General features: G+C 47.1%; 1 protein-coding gene across 6 annotated transcripts in view; it reads left to right on the forward strand.

Annotated features, from left to right (window-relative positions):
• The window catches only part of ACHE (acetylcholinesterase (Yt blood group)), a 401,526-nt gene that overhangs the window by 240,400 nt on the left and 135,358 nt on the right, over positions 1–25,768 (forward strand). Inside the window, exon 1 of one of the 6 annotated variants that reach the window (XM_078670034.1) lies at positions 16,196–16,340. The exons of the other annotated variants lie outside the window; for them this stretch is intronic. The gene's annotated coding sequence lies outside the window, so the exon portion shown is untranslated. Of the gene's footprint in view, positions 1–16,195; positions 16,341–25,768 lie in introns of those variants that run through there. 6 annotated transcript variants of the gene reach the window in all.

The following is a 25,768-nucleotide window of genomic DNA, read 5'->3' on the forward strand; positions in this document are numbered from 1 at the left end:
CCCATGAATTTTGATGCAAACACAGATGTACTAAAGTTTGCAAACCTGGGTTTGCGCCGAAATGGTGTGCACACCTGAGGCTGTTGTAACGAGAAGCAATATCTGAATTACTCCTTGTTGCTTCCTCTTTGCATGTCTGCAGCACACATACGAAGACAAATAGGCCTCTAAGGATAGTTTTTGTGCAAGAAGGCACACCTACCTGCACATAAACTACCCTGCCCACAAGGGTGCCACCACAACTGTGCCAGCGCAGGGAGTGAGCTAAACAGCACCCTATCTTTGTAAACATGGCACAGTTCAGCTGTCTACCATTCATGCAACACAATACAGCAACTTGCATTGTTGTGCTGTGTTTCATGAACTCTGTGCATCCCGGCCACAATGCCACACACAAATAAACCCCTTGCAGAAGAACCAAGAACTTGAGGAGAAAGATAAGCACAAACAAATGGGGTGTTTCTCGTGTATGAAGGGAAGTTATATGAAAGCAATCACCTCACAGAAGACCAATAACAGAAAAAAAGGCTACAGTCTTACACACAGACATGCCCCTCATAGAAGAAAGAAATGCATTCCCTCATGAAATGGTTCACATCATGTGGGGAAAGTTACAGTGTTACATTCAAGCAAGCAGCTCACTGAAGACAAAAGAATGGAGCGAAATGTGCACACTAAAAGAACGTTTCACATAATGAGAGAAAAGTTATTATGTTACATACTGGAAAGCACTTCACCGAAGACACAAAACAAAGGAAGAAAAGTACAATGTTGCACATATAACAAAAGAATGTCTCACAGCCTAAGAGAGAGGTTACAATGTTTCAGAGGAGCCCCTAGCTGAAGGCCCTATATGATGATGTGAGTGTTGTACTCACACTATACACACAGAGGATGTCCCAACAGCAAGTAGAGAAACATACAAAGATGCACACAGGCGAGCGACTCAGAGACTACCCCAAAACATGAGGGGAAGACACATAGAGTGCTTAAAGGGGTCCCAGAGCATGTGGGAGAAAAAAACAATACACCCTGGCAAGCACTTGACAGAAGATCCAAAAAACATGAGGCGGAAGATGTCATGTTAATGATACACCTACACAATGTGTCACAGCATGAGGGAATTGTTACAAAGGCGACCAAATCACAGAAGACCTTAGAATATGAGGGGAAACAGACGTGTCAAGCACACACCAGACTATGAGAATGTGTCACCGCATGATGACGGCAACCGCACACAATACAACACTGCCTTTACTGCTCAGATGAGATGTGGAAATATCACCAAAGATAAGTTGTCATCATTGAATTAAGGCATCATTTATACATTTTTTTTACTGAAAGGAGGAATCAGAAGGTGACACGGCACATTAACACACACCCCTGAGCTTCTAGAAGACCCTGCCTCATACCGTGCTACACACACAGCTGTTGCTCAGAGTATCGTGCAACATGAGGGGAAGGTACAGAGGTACATGCCTGTAACCTCTGCATTCCCCTAATCAGAGGTGCCTGCGTCTGCTACGCCTATCCTGTCAGTGGCGTCTCTTGAGGGGGCCCAGATGTGCCCCGTGTCCCAGATGTGTTCTTCCTACCCCCCCAACCACTTGTGCCCAACCACCACAGCTGTTGAATGCACCAGGAGGCGACACAAAAAAGCACAGGGCACCTTGCCATACACACATTAATTTGTCCAGTCACCTTTCATTGCAAAGCAGAGTTTTTTGCTTAAAATGTTTCAATTTAACTTTGGGTGCTTTGTGTGTACAGATCTATATCTCACTACATAGATCTAAATATATGTAGTCATTTACATACAAAATCAGATTTTAACAGTTTAATCAAATATGTTTATGTGTATATAACCCTTTGTATGCAGTCCCACCAGTTGTGTCCCTCACAATCAGTGATCTAATGTGTGCCCCCCTCCTAAAAAAATCACTTATAAAGACACCACTGTGTCCTGTAGGCCATTTAAAGGGACCGCAACCATATAACTTTACATGGCTGCCTTAATACTCCCAGCCATGCAAGACCTACCTCTCCTTCTAAGACACCAAGATGGTGCCCTGGGCTCTGGTAAATGTGAACTGGGCAACCCTGATGATCAGTAAATTAATACACAGTTTCCGGTATGTGAGTTGGCAGTGGGCATCTCAGAGACCCCTGTTCCAATTTTACAAATCCTCCTAGATAAAAAGGACAGGGGCAGCTGATGAATAGGAAGATGATGGATCATTGCAGGATGGGAGACCACAAGTCACCAATGGCAGTGGTCCCAAAACAGTTCCAGCAAGATCCAGCAGGGCTCCCAGCTTGGTCTGGATAATCCATATTGTTATTTTTTTCTACCCCATTTTCTTGGGCATGATACATGGGATGGGCAGATTATCTAGAGGGGAAGGAATCATGGGTTCTCTGGTGTACCAAGACAAGCCAATTCTTTCACAATAACTTCCATCTTTTCTCTTCCACTTGCTTTATTGCTGAAAGCAGTTTGTAGAAAAATCAAGCAACCAATCAACTCTGTCTTACTGAGTGTAGGAATATATCACTGTTTATTCTATAATACCCAATTTCATATTCTGCATAAAGACATACACATATATCAAAAGCATGCTTTCCACTTTCTGACCATTTTGAATACATCTTTCAATCCTAAGAATATACACTGATTGTTTTATCTTTAAAAAAACTGTTAAAATCAATTCACTATGAACAATTCTTTCGATGCAGCGTTTTGGAGGTACGTGGAATGGTTCACAACACCTTCTTCAGGACAAAATAACAATTCATACACAATTTATTTTTCCACTGAATCCAGTGCTCATTAGTCTTACATGCCACAGTGGCTTGATTATTCCCTGTATGTACTCTTGAGGACTATGTGAATCACTAGGGGGCTGTAGCATTTCAGCTGCAGTACGAGGATGTGCTCATTCTTTCTTGTTGCGGTCCGATATACATTTTCGGGTGACATTTCACGCTCCCTTAATTTGACCTCATTCTCGTGATTCCTCTCACATTTCTATAGAAGTACTTTCTCCTCTTTAGTCTTTAATGCCTGAGAGATCTAAATTCTTTTGTTCTTCATCCTCTCCATTAGTATTGATTTGTATAGAAATATGAGAGGAATCACAAGGCTGAGGTAAATTAAGGGAGCGTGAAATGTCACCCGAAAATGTACATGGGAGAGTGGCAAGATGGAATTGGCACACCCTCATACTGCAGCTGAAAGACTGCAGACAATAGTGATGCACCTTGTCCCTGGGAGTGCATCCAGGGAATAATCAAGTCACTATGGAATGAAAGTCTAATGAGCGCCAGATTAAATTGAAAAAGAAATTGTATATGAATTGTTATTTAGTCCTGAAGAAGGAGGAGTGAACCATTCCGAGTACCACCGAAACATTGCATTGTTAGAATTGTTCCTGTGTTGTTTTTAAATTGTTTAGTGAATTGGTTTTTTTTAAATACAAGTTTCCACTTATATTCTTAGGATTGAAAGATGTATTAGAAATGGGCGGAAAGTGGAAAGCATGGTTTTAATATATCTTGTTGTTTTTGTGCAGAATATGACGTTTGATATTATAAAATAAAGAGTCATATATTCCAACATAGAGTGAGACAGATTGCTTACTTTTTTCTATAGAATGTATAAATTACTGTTTAGTGCATTCTCATTGTTTCTTGGTAAGCAAACCCGAATCCCACTCAGTACAGTTGCACAAAAGGTAACCTTTTTTTAGGCTGAGCCTGGGCAGTGCATGCGCTGCTCTGCGAGACATGCTGTATTGAGGTAGGGACGTGAAGCTCCGCCCACTCTTCACCCATATTTTTCACAGGCTTGTGTCATTGTCCACTGTAAACTGTGGCTGTTCATTGGTCAAAAGGCTTAGTTGTCCCTCCTTAGCACCGCCTTGCCTCATTTTGTAGCCTCCCATGGCAACACCCCCTGTTATTTGTGTTGTTACTCGGTAGGCTTTAGTTACAGCCTCTGAGCACTATTTTCTCAAATAGCTTTGTCCTGCCTGCTTTTGCAGGCTGGACAAGCTTGCTCCTAATGCTTTTTAAATTTTTTATAGCTGGATCGCTGAACGCGTTTCCAATGCAATAGTTCTCGCATTTGCAGGAGTTTAAGCTATTTGGCATTGTAAATGACAATGCATTTTATTTATCTGTTTTGAAAACAGTGCATAAATAAAAGGCATTGTCATTTACAATGCCAATAGGTCAAAGTCTTGTAAATACGAGACCTATTGCATTGCAAATGCCTGCTCCATATTGATAACGACCCTGTCCCTTTGAGTTGAAGGGTGCCTCTCCCTGTTTTGTGAAAACTGTTTGTACTTCTTACTGAAGTGGAGGACCAGTGTCATGGATCCTCCATGACACTCAGCTGAGCAAACGTTTTAGTGGTCACGTGCCAGTTACTGCACAGTCTGCATGCCAGTGCACAGCATCAGAAACTGAGGGCCATCCCTGGCAAGCCGCACTTGTCACCCTGGTGTGGCCTGGATGCACACCGGCGTGGAGATTAGGCCTTTCATGTGCTTTCCTATACAGTGCAATGGATGCTTGTTTCCGGTCCAGGGAGGATCTGGCTTGGCAGTTCGGGCTGGACTGTTCCCATGAGGCACAGGGTCAAGACTGATGTGCATATGGCCAGGCCTAAACTGGGGTGGCAGAGTGAGCAAAAGAATGATTGCCTTAACCCAGATCTCTTGACTGGGGGGTGAATGTTTAGATTTGTTCTGCATTCCGTCCATGAATTGTGTGTCTTTTGCATTGATATGTACATGGCACATGGTTTGCCCCTTGATTGTGTTGACACAACTGAGTTAGGGCTTCAGCGCCCTCTACTGGCAAACCCAGTGTGCTCTTTACCCCTTCCATGCACCCGTCGGCCAACGGCCGTCGCAAGCACTACCTCTGTAGTGCTGCGCACATCCGTTGGCCGGCGTGGCCCCGCCCACTCATCAAAGCTGACGCACTGCAACAGAATTGCCGCCGCGGTTAAGTGAAGGGGAAAGGAATGTTATGTTATGAGTATATGTCAAGCACACAATCTGCCACTAGGGTGGAAATGCATCTCTTCTGGTAGACTGAAGGTGACCTTCTATGTGGTCCATGGCTTCCATCATCAACCAGGGTCTGGTTGGGCAGGTGAGGATATGCTATCACTAGAGTGAGTTAGTTTCTATGCTGGGTTAGTGTGGCAATGTCAGTAAGCTGTAGGTGAATGTTCTTGGTCATTGATGGGCGAAACCAGAGGCTGTACAAAATCCTTTGTGTATCTTCTGGGAGAGTATGATTGCATGTGGATATACAGATGTATGTGTGTGTCTGCAGGGATTTCAGTGGAATGAAAAAACTGGGGGGTCTCTCGAAGGGGCGTGGCCAATGTAATTAAGGGTGTGGCCAAAAACATGTAGGCTAAAAATCTGTGCTTAGCATAGTGTGCCGCCCGACTTTTATTTAGCTGTTCCTGTCATTTCATCCAGATGTTTGATAAAACAAGTAACATCATACCTACAACAAGTCAGGACTGTTGGCTTTGACATTGGTTGATAGTTGCATAAGATAACTAAGCAGTAACTATGGCTTGTATATAATATTGAAAACACTTCCACTTAAAGCCCTGGACACCAAGACAATGTTGCTGCTCCTGAGTTTCAAAAAGAGAAGGGAAATCCAGAGAGAAAATGACTCTCATTAAAGGATTTCCCTTCCCCTACAACGCTCACCTGGCATGACGTCATGCCGTAACTTCTACACTAGTGAGAAGTGAGGAGCGTGAGGACACGGACATCGACGTGCCTGCTGTCACTGCAGTCTGGGGAAAAAACGGACCGCCTGTGCCAGGGCACAAAACAGAGCCCGATAGAGACCCGTTTAGAGGCCCCCTTTAAAAAACTGATGGTCGGCCAGACCCGGCCCACTTAAAGCCCTGTGTGTCTGTGACAACTGGTGCTAGTGAGTTCTGTTGTGTGCAGTAACAACCGATTTTTGGCTCATTTGGGCTCTGTTGGATGTATGTTAGGAGTTCTGTCTTAATGTGTTTGCTTGTATGACAGTGCATGGTGTGTTCCAGAGGGAAGTCATTTTGTGAGCACAGAGATAGCCTAACCAGCATCATGGCATATCTATGCTGTGTTGAAAGAGTGTGTCATGTTTTGCCTAATGTGATGTGTGCCAGATGTTGTCAGGGGCGTAATGGAGCCCCGGCAACTCTTGTGGTGTGTCAGGGCCCCATCACCGTCCACCTCAAAGTGGGCCCCTTGGGTTGGCCAGCTGCAAACAAATAGAACACTCAAAAGCAGCAAGGTAGTTAGGGAATAGGTAAAGGGGCCCCCTCGTCTTACTGTGCACGGGGGCCATTGAGGTTTTGTGACATCACTGGATGTTGTGTATGTGGCTGGAGACCTGTGCTGTTGTGCGTGCACTGATACTGTACAGTGAGGGTGGAAACGTACAGCGTGCCCACGTAAGCACGCCTGCCCCACGTCTAGAAGGCCCTGCGCCCCACTCCAATGCTAAATCACAGCCTTTCATCTCCCTAAAAAGCCCTGTGTGGGCCAGGAGCGGGAGAGGGGAGGGGGGAGGAGAGTGGAGGGAGGGAGGGGGGTCTAGGACAGCCCGCGACCCGGGCACTTCCGGAGCTCATTCCTTATTCCCGAGGCGAGGTCTGCCGTGACAGGTGGGGCACGAGCATCACTCAGTGCTGTCCACATGCTGCAGGGGGCATGGCCAGTTGCCATGGTAACGGAGAGCACATCACCAGTCTGGCCACCTCTGGAATACAAGATGCTCCAGGGCTGCTGGGTAAAAAGGCGCGCCTGCCTCTCTTCACTCACCTCTTCTCTCACTCTGGCTGCTCGTCAGCCTTAAGCACCCCACTTGTGTCTCCGTACAGGGGGGCAGTGGTTCATAATGTGTGCATCATTGAGAAAAGACCACCGGTGTGGCTGCAGGGCGACCCTAAATCTCTCTTCAAGTGCACAGCGTGGGTATGATACACAGTGGAAGCACGCAGAGCGCGCAATAAAGGTATAATACACAGTGGAAGCATGCAGAGTGCGCATTAAAGGTATGATACACAGTGGAAGCATGCAGAGTGCGCAATAAAGGTATGATACACAGTGGAAGCATGCAGAGTGCGCAATAAAGGTATGATACACAGTGAAAGCATGCAGAGTGCGCAATAAAGGAATGATACACAGTGGAAGCATGCAGAGTGCGCAATAAAGGTATGATACACAGTGGAAGCATGCAGAGCGCGCAATAAAGGTATAATACACAGTGGAAGCATGCGGAGCGCGCAATAAAGGTATGATACACAGTGGAAGCATGCAGAGTGCGCAATAAAGGTATGATACACAGTGAAAGCATGCAGAGTGCGCAATAAAGGAATGATACACAGTGGAAGCATGCAGAGTGCGCAATAAAGCTATGATACACAGTGGAAGCATGCAGAGCGCGCAATAAAGGTATAATACACAGTGGAAGCATGCGGAGCGCGCAATAAAGGTATAATACACAGTGGAAGCATGCAGAGTGCGCAATAAAGGTATAATACACAGTGGAAGCATGCAGAGCGCGCAATAAAGGTATAATACACAGTGGAAGCATGCGCAATAAAGGTATAATACACAGTGGAAGCATGCAGAGTGCGCAATAAAGGTATAATACACAGTGGAAGCATGCAGAGCGCGCAATAAAGGTATAATACACAGTGGAAGCATGCGCAATAAAGGTATAATACACAGTGGAAGCATGCAGAGTGCGCATTAAAGGTATGATACACAGTGGAAGCATGCAGAGTGCGCATTAAAGGTATGATACACAGTGGAAGCATGCAGAGTGCGAAATAAAGGTATGATACACAGTGAAAGCATGCAGAGTGCGCAATAAAGGAATGATACACAGTGGAAGCATGCAGAGTGCGCAATAAAGGTATGATACACAGTGGAAGCATGCAGAGCGCGCAATAAAGGTATAATACACAGTGGAAGCATGCGGAGCGCGCAATAAAGGTATGATACACAGTGGAAGCATGCAGAGTGCGCAATAAAGGTATGATACACAGTGAAAGCATGCATAGTGCGCAATAAAGGAATGATACACAGTGGAAGCATGCAGAGTGCGCAATAAAGGTATGATACACAGTGGAAGCATGCAGAGCGCGCAATAAAGGTATAATACACAGTGGAAGCATGCAGAGCGCGCAATAAAGGTATAATACACAGTGGAAGCATGCAGAGCGCGCAATAAAGGTATAATACACAGTGGAAGCATGCAGAGTGCGCAATAAAGGTATAATACACAGTGGAAGCATGCAGAGCGCGCAATAAAGGTATAATACACAGTGGAAGCATGCGCAATAAAGGTATAATACACAGTGGAAGCATGCAGAGTGCGCAATAAAGGTATAATACACAGTGGAAGCACGCAGAGCGCGCAATAAAGGTATAATACACAGTGGAAGCACGCAGAGCGCGCAATAAAGGTATGATACACAGTGAAAGCATGCAGAGTGCGCAATAAAGGAATGATACACAGTGGAAGCATGCAGAGTGCGCAATAAAGGTATGATACACAGTGGAAGCATGCAGAGCGCGCAATAAAGGTATAATACACAGTGGAAGCATGCGGAGCGCGCAATAAAGGTATAATACACAGTGGAAGCATGCAGAGTGCGCAATAAAGGTATAATACACAGTGGAAGCATGCAGAGCGCGCAATAAAGGTATAATACACAGTGGAAGCATGCGCAATAAAGGTATAATACACAGTGGAAGCATGCAGAGTGCGCAATAAAGGTATAATACACAGTGGAAGCATGCAGAGCGCGCAATAAAGGTATAATACACAGTGGAAGCATGCGCAATAAAGGTATAATACACAGTGGAAGCATGCAGAGTGCGCATTAAAGGTATGATACACAGTGGAAGCATGCAGAGTGCGCATTAAAGGTATGATACACAGTGGAAGCATGCAGAGTGCGCAATAAAGGTATGATACACAGTGAAAGCATGCAGAGTGCGCAATAAAGGAATGATACACAGTGGAAGCATGCAGAGTGCGCAATAAAGGTATGATACACAGTGGAAGCATGCAGAGCGCGCAATAAAGGTATAATACACAGTGGAAGCATGCGGAGCGCGCAATAAAGGTATGATACACAGTGGAAGCATGCAGAGTGCGCAATAAAGGTATGATACACAGTGAAAGCATGCAGAGTGCGCAATAAAGGAATAATACACAGTGGAAGCATGCAGAGCGCGCAATAAAGGTATAATACACAGTGGAAGCATGCAGAGCGCGCAATAAAGGTATAATACACAGTGGAAGCATGCAGAGTGCGCAATAAAGGTATAATACACAGTGGAAGCATGCAGAGCGCGCAATAAAGGTATAATACACAGTGGAAGCATGCGCAATAAAGGTATAATACACAGTGGAAGCATGCAGAGTGCGCAATAAAGGTATAATACACAGTGGAAGCACGCAGAGCGCGCAATAAAGGTATAATACACAGTGGAAGCACGCAGAGCGCGCAATAAAGGTATGATACACAGTGGAAGCACGCAGAGCGCGCAATAAAGGTACGATACACAGTGGAAGCACGCAGAGCGCGCAATAAAGGTACGATACACAGTGGAAGCACGCAGAGCGGGCAATAAAGGTATAATACACAGTGGAAGCACACAGAGTGCGCAATAAAGGTATAATGCACAGTGGAAGCACGCAGAGTGTGCATTAAAGGTATAATACCCAGTGGAAGCACGCAGAGTGCCCCATAAAGGTATAATGCAGAGTGAAAGCACACTGTCCCCAGTGCAACTATGATACACAGTAAAAGCACGCAGAGTGCGCACTAAAGGAATGATACACAGTGAAAGCACACAGAGTGCCCAGTACAAGTATGATACATAAGGGAAGCACTCAGCGTGTCCAGTACAAGTATGTTACACCAGTACACATATGATACACAGTGAAAGCATGTTCAGTGCTCAGTAAAGGTATAATTCACATTGAAAGCACGCAGAGTGCACCGTACAAGTATGATGTACTGGGCACTCTGCGTGCTTCCCTTGGGTATCATGCTTGTACTGGGCACTCTGCGTGCTTCCCTTGTATAGGTATGATGCATAAGGGAGGCACGCAGAACACCCAGTACAAGTATGAAATACAGTGGAAGCATGCAGAGTGCCCAGTACATGTAGGATACACAGGGGAAGCAGGCAGAGTGCGCAATAAAAGTATGATCAGGGATACTTGACTTATGCAATTGTGTGTCTTTGATGATTTTCGCATAATTGTAGATTTGCTGCATTTGCCCCATATTCCATTGTCTGATGCATAATCTGCAGATTCTAACGAAATAAAAATGGTTTCTACTTCAAGCGGTTTAACAGTTACTAAAAACATAGTGACACGTTGCTGTGCTGCAACTAATGCCCAGACAGCGTTTAAAAAATGACAAAATAAAGATGTAATATTATCACAAAATGTGCCATATGATGCTGCATAATTTGTGTTTCTTGACGCATCATTTATTTAACCCTGCTGCATAATTTGGCCTTTCCCTGAGGCATAATTCTGGCGCTGAAACTTTTCAGACACTCACCCCTCAGTCACAGATCTGGGTTGAATCCATCATCATTCTTTAGCTCACATCGCCACCCCAGTTTAGACACAGCTATATGTAAATAAGTCTTGACCCTGTGCCTCATGGGAACAGTCCAGCCCAAACTGCCAAGCCAGGTCTTCCCTGCACCGGAAACAAGCATCCTGGGACCGGTGTCAGGTTAACAGCCCTCATCAGCCAGGCTAGCTTGAATCCAGTGGCAAAGTGAGCAAAGGACCCACGTCTGGGCCTACCCTGCCAACTTAGTGCGAACAAAGCAAACACAAGGAGATGATGAACGGAGCGCTGAAACTTTTCAGACACTCACCCCCAGTCACAGATTTGGGCTGAATCCATCATCATTCTTTAGCTCACTTTGCCCTCCCCAGTTCGGGCTGGACTGTTCCCATTGGGCGCAGGGTCAAGACTGATTTGCATATGGCTGGGTCCGAACTGGAATGGCATGGTGAGCAAAAAAACTATGGATTTAGGCCCAGATCCTCGTACTGGGGTGATTGTATGACATTGTTCTGCATTCTGTCCATCAATTGTTGTTTTTGCATTTGTCACCCCGAGTGTGGGTCAAGACTGATTTGCATATGGCTGGATCCAAACTGGAATGGCATGGTGAGCAAAAAAACGATGGATTTAGGCCCAGATCTCTGTACTGGGGTGAATGTACGACATTGTTCTGCATTCTGTCCATCAATTGTTTGTTTTGCCTCTGGATAAAATACACAGCCAAAGCAAGCAGCGTGCACAGTATAAGTAAGATACATAGGGAATCACTCATAGTACACAGTACAAGTATGATACATAGGGAATTATGCAGAGTGTGCAATAAAGGTGTAATACGCATAGAAAGCATGCAGAATGCCCAATACAAGTATAATATACAGTGGAAGCACACAGTCTCCAGTACAAGTAGGGTACACAGTGAAAGCACATGGGGTGCTCAGTTGAGTCAGTGCTTCATTTAAGCCGGTGATTGCAGGTAGGGGGCTTTTAATCACAAACTAAGTAACACCACTATATGCAAGGGATTGGCATCATATGTTAAAAATCTAATTTATATATTAAGGATCAACATTGCATGCTGGGTATCTTTCTCCATTATAAGGAATAGCCACCATTTTTGAAGGGTCCATCTCATATGGTAGGGTTTGCATTTGATTCTTTCTCATAGCCCTGACAGCTCATGCCCAGAGCTATCCCAGTTGTAAAAGGCCTTCGAGGCAGGTTACATGCCAGAGCTGCATGGAGAAGGCCTTTAGTGACCAATATTGCTGGAACCATAAGGGCCATAAAGCTATTAGAGCATCTGACTTACAGAGGGCAGAATGTTCTCAAATAAACAGAGAGAAACAGAAGACAAACATTGGAATGTTTGCACAAAAGGTCTATACAAGCCATATACATTAGGAAAGGAATTGTCTTCATAAGCCAGAAATGGTTGCCTCCTACCAAGAACTGTATCCATCCGCTTGGCGCCGTCTCTATATGCCTGGGATCTCAATTAGCTCTCAAATGTTGCCATTCCCTGGCAGGGATTGCATTAGCAAGCCAGAGATGGCCTTCAGAGATACTGGATACACTGTGTGTGATTCAGGTTGGCTTCATATGCCTGCGATTGCTGGGAATGCCTGGGATTTGATTCATATGTTAACGATTTCCATCATACACACATAGTGTTTTCATGTGATGTGTATCGATATCATATGCAATATATTGCCACGAAATTACAGATAGCATAAGCATTTTAGGTGTATCAGTCTCTCATGTTCAGCACTCTTGCATGCATGCACTCAGGCAGACATGCATGCACATAATCTCACACACACACAACCATGCATGGAGACACAGACACAAGCATATGCACAAATGCGCACACATATGCAATCATATGCAGACATATTCACAAGACAACGTCAATCATTTCACTAACTTACACTCACAGCTGATCCTAATTCTTATACTTGCCAGAAGCCTCCCCATTCTCTGACTCCAGGTTCTGTATTTCAATGGCAACAATCCGTGGGTTGAGGATCAGCGGGCTACCCTGGGCTGTAGTGTAGCAGCATGACCAAATGACAGGCAGAAGGGGCACAACATATATATAGATAGATGGATAGATAGATAGATAGAAAGATAGATAGATACTGTGAAAAGTTATCAGACAGTTTCGGGTACGAAGCAGGGTTATGATTTGAATATTTGTGTTATTTATATAGCGCAGACTTAGTGAAAATGTAGCTCTGTGTTTTACATGGTCAAAGACAGGATGCTGTCAACAAGGTGAGAGGAGAAGTAGCTGGTCTCTGGGGGCATACGTGGAAAGCTGCTTCATTGTGATGTGGTGTTCTTTAAAGAGGTGCATCTCCAACTCCCTCCTAAAATAGACCGGGTTGGGGCGGTCTGGATGGATACAGGGATGTTGTTACAGATCCTCATTACATAGATGGAAAAGCATGCAACCTTGGTTTTTTTCTTCTCTTTTTACAGTTCTTTGTCTCTAGTTTAATGATGTACTGGCTGTGAATATTTCTGAGAACGACCAAATATGGTGATTCAAGTATTTTTATTGATTATTCAATGTAGTAATACAATACAACACAACAAGCTATTTCTACATACATTAAGAGAGATTAATTAATCATCTTAAAAAAGTTAATGGCCTCATAACGATGTCGGTCGGAGTTGCCTCTGACCGACACCGTCTCAGAATCGGTACAGACTGACCTCTGGTCAGCAGTTCCGACCGCCTGATTAAGATGCGGCCGAACACTGTTCAGTAGCATACTCCCATTTCTCTATAGGAGCTTGTGCTACAGCTCTAAACCGGCAGTAATACAGGCTCCCATAGAGAAATGGGGGTGTATGTAAAACCTCATGGTGCCTGTCACACAGTGCATGGATTTACAGGGGGCACACTAGGTACCCTTCAGCCACCAACCATAGGCCACAGATGCAAGGGGGACCTGCTAGGGCCCCCCAAAGTCATTTTCTGACAGCTTTTCTGTGTCAGAAAGGCCGGAACGGAAAGGCTGTCAGAATCCGACATCCTAATCCCGACGGTAGAAACGCCGTCCATAGGGGATTACAGTGCGGTCTGACTGGCCGGGATACTCTGAGAGCCTATCAGAACTGCGTCCGAATGACCGGACAGTTTACGCTCCGACCACCAACATCTAATTTCGGCAGTCGGACCGCAAACCGACCATGTCGTTCGGAAAGCCCCTGACTGCGGTCGGAAAGCTTCCCACTAGTGGTCGGGGCTTTCCAACCGACATCATAATCAGCCCATTAGTATTAAGTAGTTGGGTTCGTCAGCTGTGGCACTATGACTATAACAGCAAATATTTCGATCCTCCATCATGGAGCAAGAGGACATTTATAAAGATAAGAAGAAATTTTAGTTTGGGAAGACCAACTTGTAAAGGGTAGAGCAAAGAGGAATATACAATCAGAAAGCATGATTAGGCAAATGAGAGTATAGAGGGGATACTGGTTAGGGGACCGTGAGTAAGTAGTGCGGGCCAGATCCACCATATGCCCTGTATCTCTATCAGAAGAGGACACAGGAGGCATAGGCTGATGGGAGATGATCGAGAGATACTCTGTATTATGCTCTTTGAACTGTTGCTCTTTGAACTGTATTAGCATGGTGTCCCAAGCTGCTGCTATGGGACGTTTCCTTATTCTCCGGGCTTCCTCCCAGTGCGACTAGAGATGGTGAGCTTGTCAGCCAGATAGGCGGGCTGCATGGTGTGCTGGCTCTGTATAGGATGCAGGTGGTTTTGAAGATGTGTGGACCCTGAAGGGAGTGCGCAGAGTTACTTCTGGGTTGGCTGATGTGATCATATATTTTCAGGCAGTGGATGAGACATGCTACAGAGGGGAGGGTACTCTCAAGAGTGCCACAGAGAGGGGCGTTTCCACCATCCAGATGTGAGCGTGCAAGGGCTTGAACAGCAGTTCTGAAGTCACTTTGTGGGAGGAAGAGTCTCGCTTACTTTAGTAGCAGAAACTGGCACGATGCTGTCTTTGGTTTCTTTGCAGAGTCACTTAGTGGTGGCAACCTCAGACTGCCGCCTCACCTCTCCTTGTGCCCGGACGGAAGCAACGGCGTGGGAATGGGGCATGCGCACGGCATAGGCGCCTTCTCGGTGCAGCACGTGACCCTGGGTGAAAAGGAGCTTCAGTGTGAGAATATTGTACTGTCAAATCAGCCCTTCTCCCTTGTCCTTGCCCACTCCTCCCACTTCAGTGACACACATTTCACATGCGAGTTTGGGACTGGAGTCAAAATGTCTCACACTCGTCTGTGCAGTGCATTTATGTATGGAAACTGACTTTCTGAAATCAACAGGTGATTGCAGATTATGGCCTGGGGAGGGGTGCAGTGGTGCAGTGAAAGCAAGTAGGGAATGCAGTGAAGCAGTGCAGGGTGTGCAGTCAAATAATGCAGTGAAAGAGTGCAGGGTGTGTAGTGAAAGAATTCAGGGTGTGCAGTGAAAGAATGCAGGGTGTGCAGTGAACGAATGCAGGGTGTGCAGTGAAAAAATGCAGGAAGTGCAGTGAAAGAATGAATGGTGTGCAGTGAAAGAATGAAGGGTGTGCAGTGAAAGAATGCAGGGTGTACTGTGAAAGAATGCAGGGTGTACTGTGAAAGAAAGCAGGGGGTGCAGTGAAAGAATGCAGGGAGTGCAGTGAAAGCATGCAGGGGGTGCAGTGAAACAGCATGTGCAGTGGCAACATTATTAAAGTGGGGTTGGGCGCTGTGGACCCAAGGTCAGGGGAATGCCCAGTGACAGCAGCCAGAGGGCACATTTGAGTGACGTAGTTTGTGCATTGCTGGCAGATTGCACAGTGGCAACGAATGGGTTAAGCAATCCAGCCAGGATGAGCCATAGCAATGCACAGTGTGCATAGCGCGGTCTGAACGCAGTAGGAAATAGTACAGATGTGCTTGAAAAACAGGTAAGATCTACTCTGGAAGCAGGCAGGGTGTGCAGTGAAAGAGGCAGGGTACACAGTGAAGGCAGAATGCACAATGCGATCATGCAGAAGTTACTGTTCAGACAGGGTGCAATGTGGAAATAGGATACTGTGCAGGCCGACAGAATATGCAGCTGGTGCAGGGCACGCAGTGCGGGCAGGGTGTACACGGCGGCAGGCGCATGCATAGGAGGGGTACATGCTGGAAACATTCGAAATAGATTGTGCAGCGTGGTAATATGCAGTGCAGGCGGGCGTGCACAGAATCTTGCACGCCGCATAGAGTCGGCAGCGTGTGCCGTGCGGGCGGGGCGTACGCACAGTGGTGCACGCTGCATAGAGTCGGCAGCGTGCGCCGTGCAGGCCGCGTGCACACTTGTGACCCCTTGTTACCTCATTCTTCGGTGGAAGTTTGGTCACGTGGTTTACCAGGAAACTTTACTTCAAACACTGCTTATAAATAAGCCGGGCTCGGCTCGAGTGTCAGGGAGTTTATTCTCAGGGCGTCGCGCACTTCCGGTGGGAGAGATCGCCTGTCAAGAGATGGGAATAGCAGGCGGCGCGGCTGATCTGAGGGGCCTCGGCTCAGCTCTACTGTCACCAGCCAGGGGGCACCCCAAACCCCGTGGGACTGCGCAGGGAACCCCTCAGGCCTTCGAGGTCTGAGCAACAGGCGTTATTCCGTCCTAGCGCTGCGCATACAGCATAGGTGAGTGTGATCGGGTGTAAACCACGATTATTGGACTGTGCATGGAACACGTCCTTTCTGGATCCCTTCGTCTGCCGTGAGTGTGTAATGTTCGTGAAGAAAATACATGTCCTGCAGGAAGTGTGAAGGTGGGTGATGCCAGGGCCACGAGCGCCGCAGACTAGTATTCACCACATGACTTTGGAACCTGTTTGGGCAATACTTTGATGTGGTATCTCGCGTGCCTTTTGAGGGCTCACCTCGTGTTCTTTTTTTTACCCTTGCACTAGTAACTTACGCAAAACTGGTAGCCCTCTTGAGAATTGCAGATATTAGTGATTTAAAAAATACGTCGTTTGCCTACTCCTAATCCAGACCCCATGGAGAGTAGTGCAAGATGACTCTCTGCATGACCTTGGTACTCCACCGTCCTTTGTAGGGGCAAACCCCAAACTCAATCCGATGGGGTTCGTTGGGAATATAGCACCTTACTACGCATTACATCGGGTGCTATTACAACCCAGTCGTTATAACGATCGCATTGTTAGTAAGCGATGCATTTATATCGCAAGTCTTTACAACCACTAACACTAGGGGGCGTGCTGGATTTAGGAAGAGTATTATTTACTATTCCTACTCCAGTTTGTGCAACAGTAGGGAAAGGTGTTGGAATTCATTTCCAATACCTCAGCACCCCCTAGTGGAATTCGTTGTAAAGACTTGCGATGTAAATTCATCTTGTACTAACAAAGCAGTAGTTGTAACGACTGCGTTGTAAAGGTATTGCGGTGTAATTACCACGTTGTAAAGGTTGTTTCTCCCTGGGACCGTGCTATTCAATGTTTCCAACATCCCTTGTGTGTGCTCGCTCACAAGCATAATGGTAGTGCTGCAAACACACCCGGACAGTGAGCCCCCCTGTAACATCACAAGCACCCTCACGTGCAATGACTGTAAGAGTCTGCACAGGGGGGCTGTGCAACAGACAAGGATATTGAGGCAGATGACCACACTCCCTGGGTGTGTGCACGTGACCTCTCTGACACTTGAGTGGAGACCTGAATGGTGTTTGTGTTCCCTAATAGTGGCCCTTTGGACCCAACATGCCACATTCTGACATGCTTCCTGGGCCTACTGTGCATTCTTCTGTACTGGAAGCACGCAGGCAAGCAACACTTCCTCAACTGCAGGAGAGGATGACCACCTGAAATAAAGTGCACGCCCACCAAGATCACAAGATGGCATTCATCATCACAGAAGGGCTCACCGGGGACTTTCTATGTTATCTAAGTGCAGGACTTGCAGGGCAAGGGGAACGAAGTGCCGTTCTAGCGGCAGCCTCACTTTCTAGAATGCTGCACTAAAATTAAAAAAATAACAGTTTTGGTCTGGAACACTAATTGTGCTGCCTTCATTCCTCCCAATGCCCAAGATGGACGCAGGATTTCTTCTGCCACCCAGTCCTCAATTCCCTTATTTTTATTGACCTAAAGAGAACAATGCAGCAGCTTGATGCCTCTATGCTGATCGTAAGCCCAGGGAGAGTTCTAGGGCAAAGCAAGTCGAAGTAGCTGCTTATGGGGTGGAGGAGGGATGCAGCATTACAGCGAGGGTGGGGGCAGGGGTGGGGGTGGTCTGCATTTCCTCTATAAGTACCAAAACCTACATATAACACTGTGAAGCAGAGGAAATTGAGGCGCTGTCAAATATGTATCATTGCTCCTCAAGTAGACCCCTAGAGCCCCTATGCATGTGGATGTCACCCTTCAGGGACCCCTCTTTCATCCTAAATCCTAATTATAGTTGTGGGATGCTGGGATATTAAGGACCTCTCACCTCATATCATTTTGTTTTACCCCTTTCAGTATAGGTTTCTCCTTTCCTTGGGCCTCCAGCAGGACAAATAAAACAAGAGGAAAAGGTTACTTATGTTACTGGTGAGCAGAGACAGGACTGGTCACAGGAAAAGTCCAGGGTTGTAGTCCACTGGCACAAGGTGAATTTATTTTAAGGTTTTATAGAGCGCGAACATGACCCGTGAGGGTATCGGAGCGCTTTACAGATACAGTAGAGTAATACAGGGTCACATCACACGATAAACGATAAAAACTTGGTACAAAGGAGGGCTTACGGAGAATCAAGGGATGAAGGTTGGACAGGGTAGCAGACGGGTACTGTACCTGGGGGATGTGAGAAGCTATACAACAAGGATAAATAAAGTACAATGAATATTATACAAATAATACAAAAAGTCAAATACAGTGATGTACAATGGCGCAGGATAGGGCAACAGTCTCTCAGGTGGCTGACGGAATGAGCTTAGCCAAGGAATTTACCCATGAGAAAGGACTTGGCCTCTTTTTTGAAGCGAGCAAAGGAAGGGATTTTTCTAATGTCAGGAGGGAGGGAGTTCCATATTCTTGGTGCAGCTCCAGTGAAGGCCCGATTGTAGGTTGTTATTTTCCTAAAGCGTGCAGGCCGGAGTAGGAGGGCCTTGGTCGATCTTGAGTGTCTGTTTCCACCAGATAACACAAGCTTCTGAGCAAGATACGCAGGGTATTTAGAGTGAAGGGCCTTGTGCGTGATGCATGCCAGCTTGAGGTGGATCCTCGACTCGAAGGGGAGCCAGTTTAACGCTTTCAAGTGAGGAGTGATGTGATCGAATTTTTTTGAGCCTGTAAGTAGTCTGGCGGCTGCGTTGAGGCAGGCTTTTAAGGGAGCCAGCGAGATCTTAGGTAAGCCAGAGAGGGTGGAGCAACCGTATTCCAGTCGAGAGATGACTAATGATTGAACAGCAAGTTTGAGGTCCGGAGCGTCTAAAAAGGGTTTCAATTTCCATAGGTAGCTCAGGTGGAATCTGGCCGATTTCGCCATTGTGTTGATGTGGTCTCGCATATTTAGGTTATAGTCCAAGGGGATTCCCAGAGATTTGGCAGATTTCACAATGGTCAGGGAACAGTTTAAGGCTGTGATGGCTTTAATCCATGTCTGGATGTCGGGGTTGTTCTTGGGTGGGGAGATTAGAAGGAACTCAGTTTTCTTGGCATTAAGTTTTAGTTGATTGGAGGAGAGCCATCTGACAGTCAGCTTCAGGGTTTCATTCAGGGTGAGGATCTCTGCCAGAGATGAGATTTTTATATAGATCTGAGTGTCATCAGCGTACATATGAAAGGAGATATTTGCATTGCGCAGGACTTCGGACAGGGGTTCCAGATAGAGATTGAAGAGGGTAGGGGACAATGTTGATCCCTGAGGAACTCCCACCGTGACATCGGAAGGAGCGGACAGTTCGCCATTGACTAAAAAACTCTGAGATCGGTGTTGGAGGTAGGATTTGAACCAGTCGAGGACTATGCCATCTAGTCCCATCCTGAGTTTAAGGCGTTCGAGTAGCATCGCATGGTTGACCGTGTCGAAGGCCGATGAAAGATCAAGGAGGATCAGGAGACAGGTTTTGTCTTGGTCAAGGGCTTGAAGAGCGTCATCAACGATGTGGAGCATGGTGGTTTTGGTGCTGTGACCGGGTCGGAAACCTGATTGACAGCCGTCCAGTAGATGGTAGTTGTTGATATGGTGACTAAGCTGTAGTTGGACACACTTTTCCAGCACTTTCCCCAGGAGCGGAATGTTTGAAATTGGTCTGAAGTTGTCTGGGGAGGCTGGGTCCAGCGACGTTTTTTTCAGAATGGGTATGACTTGGCCTGTTTTCAGCGAGGTCAGTATTGAGCCCTGTCGTAGGGAGGCATTAATGATTGCAGTCCAGCTAGGGATGATGGATTTGGTAACGGTCGCGAGACAGTTTGAAGGGAGCGGGTCATTGAAGTGGCTGTTAGGGTTCAGGGAGGCCAGGATTTTCGCGACAGAGATTTCGTCATAGGATGCAAACTCAGACCAGTGAGCTAAATTCTTTGGTAAGTATCGTGGCGGCAAGGAAGGAGGAGACAAAGGGTCAAAGTTCTGGGGGGGGAAGGAGGCAGCCTTAAGTTCAGTATCTAAGGTTTTGATTTTGTTTGTGAAAAAAGAGGAGAAAGCCTCAGAGGAGATGAGAGACTTGGGGTTTTCTTTCACTGTTTTGAAAAGTTTGTTTGATTGAAGTTTAACCATCTCAAAGAGTTTGCGCGGTCTATTCTGGGCGTATCCTAGTTCCGCTCTGAAGAATTCTTTTTTAGAGTTGGCGATGTTCTTGTTGTAGATATTTCTGGCCTGGCGAATGAGTTTTAGGTGGTCTGTTGAGGGGTGCTGTCTCCAGGTTCTTTCATGCTGTCGGAGGGATCTTCTCTCGTTGTTGAGGGAACCAGTGAACCATGGGTTTTTATCTTTGACTTGAGTTCTTTTTAGTTTAAGAGGAGCTAGGTCATCCAGGATGCTTGACATAGTAGCCGAGTAGTGATCATTAAGGTCACTGACCGAGGTGATGTGGGAGGGGGGTGGTAGGTCTGTTTTGCAGCGGATCTCAAGCATGTTGATGTCTAGGTTTTTGGTGTCTCTGGCCCAGCGCTTTGGGAGTACCTGTTGTGGTGTCTTTGTCTTGTGTGTGCTGGGTAACAGAAAGGTGATGGTATGATGGTCAGACCAGTCGCAGGTCTCTATCGAGGTGAGCTTGACGGTGGTATCCATGGAGATGATCCAGTCAAGAGTGGCTCCTTTCGAGTGGGTTGGGAGAGGGCAAGCTTGGGTCAAGGCTAGATCGGCCAGGAGGTCTTTAATGGCGTTGACATGGGGATCCTTAAGATCCTTCCAGTGCAAGTTGAAGTCGCTGAGGAAGATATCCTTGGAGTTAGGGGAGTTCTTAGCCGTAAGAACTTCCATGAGGTAGTCGGTGAAAAGTTTGTTTGTGCCTGGGGGGGGGGGATAAAAGATGTGTAGGTTACATGTGTGGATGGTGCTACTGAAGACTGAGAGGGCTGGATATTCGCAGGAGTCAGTAGTATTCGTTGCAAGCTCAGTGACAAGGAGGTTAGCGCGATGGATGCAGGCAATTCCGCCTCCTTTTTTGTTGTGTGGTCTGTCGAGCCTGACAATGTTGAAGTTAGGGGGGATTAAGAGGTCGAGGCATGGGGATGAGGAATCATTAAGCCATGATTCTGTAAGAATGGCTATGTCGGTGTTGTTGTTCAGGATGAGTGCGGCGACATCAGCCGCATGCTTCACTGCCGAGCAACAGTTGATTAAGAGGCCCGTCAGGGCAGGGAGAGGAGTGGTGGCGAGGGTCGGAACGGCCAAGGGCACTGGCGTGAGGTTACTTCTGAGCATTCTTCTGTTGCTAGGGGGGGCTGGTCTGTGTGGGTCGATGGCTACCATGTGGATGGGGTGTGCGACACTCACGTCACTCACAACAGGTAGACAGGGGGAAATAGGGGCTGTGTTAAGGTCCAGAAGGAGGTCCTGGATTTCCTTTTCGGTGAGATCTAGTGGATTAGTTGTGGTGGGGGAGGGGTTGTAGGAGAGGGCAAGGTCAAGAGTTTCCTCCTCGGACAGGTAGCTAGTGAGCATGTGAGGGCGCCGATGTCTAGAGGTTGTCGGTAGTGGTCGTTTTGGGAGCTCTGGAATAAGAAGGGAGGCAGTCTGGAGGATGAGCTTTGCGAAGGAGAGTTCAGCGAGGTGGAGGAGTTTTGTAAGATCGAGGAAGGAGGAATGGATGTTCTGGATTATTATGGACGCTCTGGAGTGTAGGGAAAAAATGTCTGCAGAGTGGGGTGTAGGAGGGCCCGGGTGGACTGAACTGGGAGTCGTAGGAGAGGTGGCTTGAGTGTTAGAGGTGTTGCCCTGAGTTGGTACCGTAGGAGTCGTTGAGGTGTGTGGGGCTATGTGGCTAGGATGGATTGTGTGTGGTGCCGTGGGAGACATTGAGGGGTGCGGGGCTTGGGGCTTGGTGGCTAGGATGGATAGTGTGTTGGTTCATAGAGGGAGTGGCTTGAGTGTTAGCGGGGCGGGTTTGACCTGCTATAGCCCAGGTCATTGGTGATGTAGAGGTAGTGGTCTTGGATATCGAAGGGGGAGGACGGGGGGAGGGGGTCAAAGGTTCAGTGTTGGGTTCGCTCGGTGCAGTAGAAGGCGGCCTGATGGGGTTAAGTCGCAGTGTGATGGGGGCCATGGATTCAGGGTGGGAAGCGTCTGGGGGTGGACTCGAGTGGAGGGGTGGACTCAGGTCCATGGCGTTAGGGAAGATAGTAGGCGTAATGATGCGTTTCAGGTGATCTGGATAGGGCAAGGGGGAAGGTGTACGGTTTGGCCGGGTGTTGGTCGGCGACCCTGTGTCTTGCACATGGTTTCGGAGAGTAGTGAAAAGCTCTGAGAATTTGTCAAGGTTTTTAGGTGAGGCTTGGGCCAGTACAATGCCGCTTTTGTAGAGGGTGATGGTGAGGTCAGCACGAAAAGTCGTTGAAGGCGCTATTGTGAGCTTAGTACCATAAGGAATGGTCCTGGAAGAGTGGACATTAAGGAAAAGTGAGAAGGTGTTAAGCCAAGCAGGGATTCTTCTGGAGTTAAAAACCAGGTAATTGGTGACAGTGCCTAAGTCCGCACAGAAACGTAGGTCCGCAATCAGTGTCTCTGGAAGGTTTTTCAGGGTGCGGTGTTTTAAGGCTTTTAAGGCATTTTTGGGGATGTTTGGAGGGTAGACCAGTGTGAAGGCGTTAGGGCCGTAGGCGGTTAAAGCAGGGCCAACCATGATGGCCAGGGATGGGTATGCACAAGCGAAACTGGATCAGTGAGCATCCGACATAGGGGTCATCATTAAACAATATTTATGTGTTAAAAATAGTCTTAATGATTAGATAAGAGTGATGAGACCACTTTCAGATTAGGGAGAGGTAGAGAGCGGTAATTTTTTCTGTTGTGGTGGGTAGAGAGAGGTGAGGATGACTGTCGTCCTATGAGGCTGTAGGTTGGGTTAGTGCCACTGCAAGATGGCCACCACAGAGGTAGAGAAAGGAGTAGTCCTCTTTCAGTTGCAGTGAGAAGGTGAAATAGGCAGTCCTCTTTTAGTTTCGGTTGCTGTTGCTGCAGTCAGAGTTTGTGCAGGTTTCTTTCTGAGGAGGGGGTTGCCTAATCGGTGCAGTCCTCTTTCTATGTGCACTGATTAGGGGGGAGCCATATTGACTCAAAGTTGTGCTTACAAGAAGAAAGCCAGCAACATGGTGAAAATCGGGCAAAAGATGATCATTCCCAATTACACTTGGCTGAAGATAGTGTGAAGCCAACTACCCAATAAGATTGACTTTTTTGTTTAAGCCATTGGTCTTTTAAGCCAATAGACACGAAACGTACACGAAGTGTCAGGGTGAAAGAGTGCGCCTCGCACCGAAATATGTTAGTCGTCTGCTCCCAGGAGTGAGCGCTGAGCGGAGATGCCAACGGACCTGAGAGCACTCTTAGGCTCGGTGGTGGTGCAGTGAAGGAGAGAGGGTGGCGGGCTGGTACGAGTGAGTTGCACCTCGATTCCTTATTCCTGGTAGTGGCCACGGGAGAGGTGGGAGGGTCATGCGGGCTGCCGCAGTGGAAGTCAGGAGAAACAGGCAGTCTTTCGGGAGGGGGGGCAGGGGGCCACCCTTACCTTTATCCTCGTGCAGAGATCTCCGGTGGGACGCCTCTGGACTTCGGCAGGAGGACTGGTCGGGCAAGGAAAGCGCTGGCGGTCACTCCGTTGTAAAGATTTTGCCGAGACGTCCACAGGAAGAGACTTCGGGAACCTCAGCAGGGAGGGTGGTGGCTTCCGCAGGCAGGACTCGACGGGCGCAGAAAGCGCTGGCGGTCACTCCGTTTCAGGCCGGCGACAGGCTCCAGGAGGCGAAGACCAGACGAGGCAGCAGCGGAGCCCCCGGCAAGCAGCGGGCGATCCCCACGGCTCGAGCTCAAGAGTTCGAGAGGGGGCAAGACTCGCCGCACAAGTCTTCAGGTAAGAAAAATAAACTCTCCAAATAGTCTTTAAAGATAGCCCCGATGGATTGTTCGGCTCGACGGGGGGGTTTGCCAGGCATTTACGCAGATTGCGATCCCTTACCCCAGGAGCGCCTCTGGAGGTGCTCCTTCTCCAGCGGCCATTATAGACATTTTGCCATAGCCATGGTGCGAAGAGATGTGGGCAGAGAAAAGTAGAAGATATGTAAGTTGCCTGGATCAGCCCTAAGACTTAACCTTTATAACCCTCAGCTCTCCAAGGCAGTCGCCTAGCGGAGGCGCACTCCTTTTCCCCCATCGACTGTTCAACTCCATCCAGTGAGTCAGGCTCTGATCTGAGGTAGAAACTTCAGACCCACTTGTGAAGTGATGGCTAGACAACCAAAGCCAATGCTGTTACAATGACTAATGTCTGTGATGCAAGTAACAAATACGACTAACAACAGCAACAGTGCAGCTAGGAGATGCAATGGCAAAGACAGTTGCCTGGGAATATTCTCTTTGCACAGTTGTGGGGCTACTCCGCCATCTTGATTTTTCACAATTTAATCTGCAGCTGTTGATATGGATGATCATCGCAGCCTCATCCAGGCAGCTGCCCTCAACTGTGGTCAGGTTGTCCGCGGAGGACAGCGCAGTGGGCTTCCACTTCCCGGAAGAGTCACCAACAGTGACATTGGACCAACACATCTCTGAGCTTTCAGGGTCCACTTGTAGGGCCAAACACGTCTCTCCACAGCATCAATTCTATTCAACATTTATGCTAGGCAAATTGTCTCCCAACCTTGCTCCCAAAACATCCCACTTCATGTACACATTTATTTTCAAATCCCAGCCCAGACAGCCAGACACAACCATTTCTACATGTCGGAATAGACTTAAGTTTTAAAATATTAATTAGTCCCGAATGGATGTGTAGCCTCAAAAGACCTTCTCGGAAATCATCGGTCTCCGGTTCATTCCCCCAATCTTCATCATGATTGTACAGCCAGCACCCACAGCAAAATAGGATTCAAATTGCTACAAATTACTTTTTTCTAGAAACAAATAGAAAAATTGTGCCTTTCTGTCTCAGAGTATTATATAAAATCCTACCTTTTCTTCCAGACTTTGTGTACATTATTGCGATGGTGCCTAGTAAACAGTCATGAATAAAATTATCAATGAACTAGTGTAACAATCCCATACGATCACTATTCACAAGTGCATACATGAACTGTAAACTATCCAAACCCTGGCTCTCTAGATCAATTGGCCAACCTTAAGACAAGTGCCTTGGCTACCAATATTGGCTCTTAAAACCTCCAGTTACAATGGGATCATATACAAATGAATTGATGGCCAAGCTGCAGTCATCCTAGAAGACGAAATCAAAGTTTGTCAACTTACTTATGCTCTGCCTCCTGTACATTCTGGAAAAAACAATACCCCCCTTGCTCTCTGAATGATTCACAGGTCTCTCTCTATCTCGCCTTCCCACAATTGCGGAACTTGCTCCCATCTGAATTAAAATCCTGCAACATCTTACTATGTTGAAGGGAAAAGTGAAA

The sequence above is a fragment of the Lissotriton helveticus genome, chromosome 12 (assembly GCF_964261635.1).
Source record: "Lissotriton helveticus chromosome 12, aLisHel1.1, whole genome shotgun sequence".
Taxonomy (NCBI): Eukaryota; Metazoa; Chordata; class Amphibia; order Caudata; family Salamandridae; genus Lissotriton; species Lissotriton helveticus.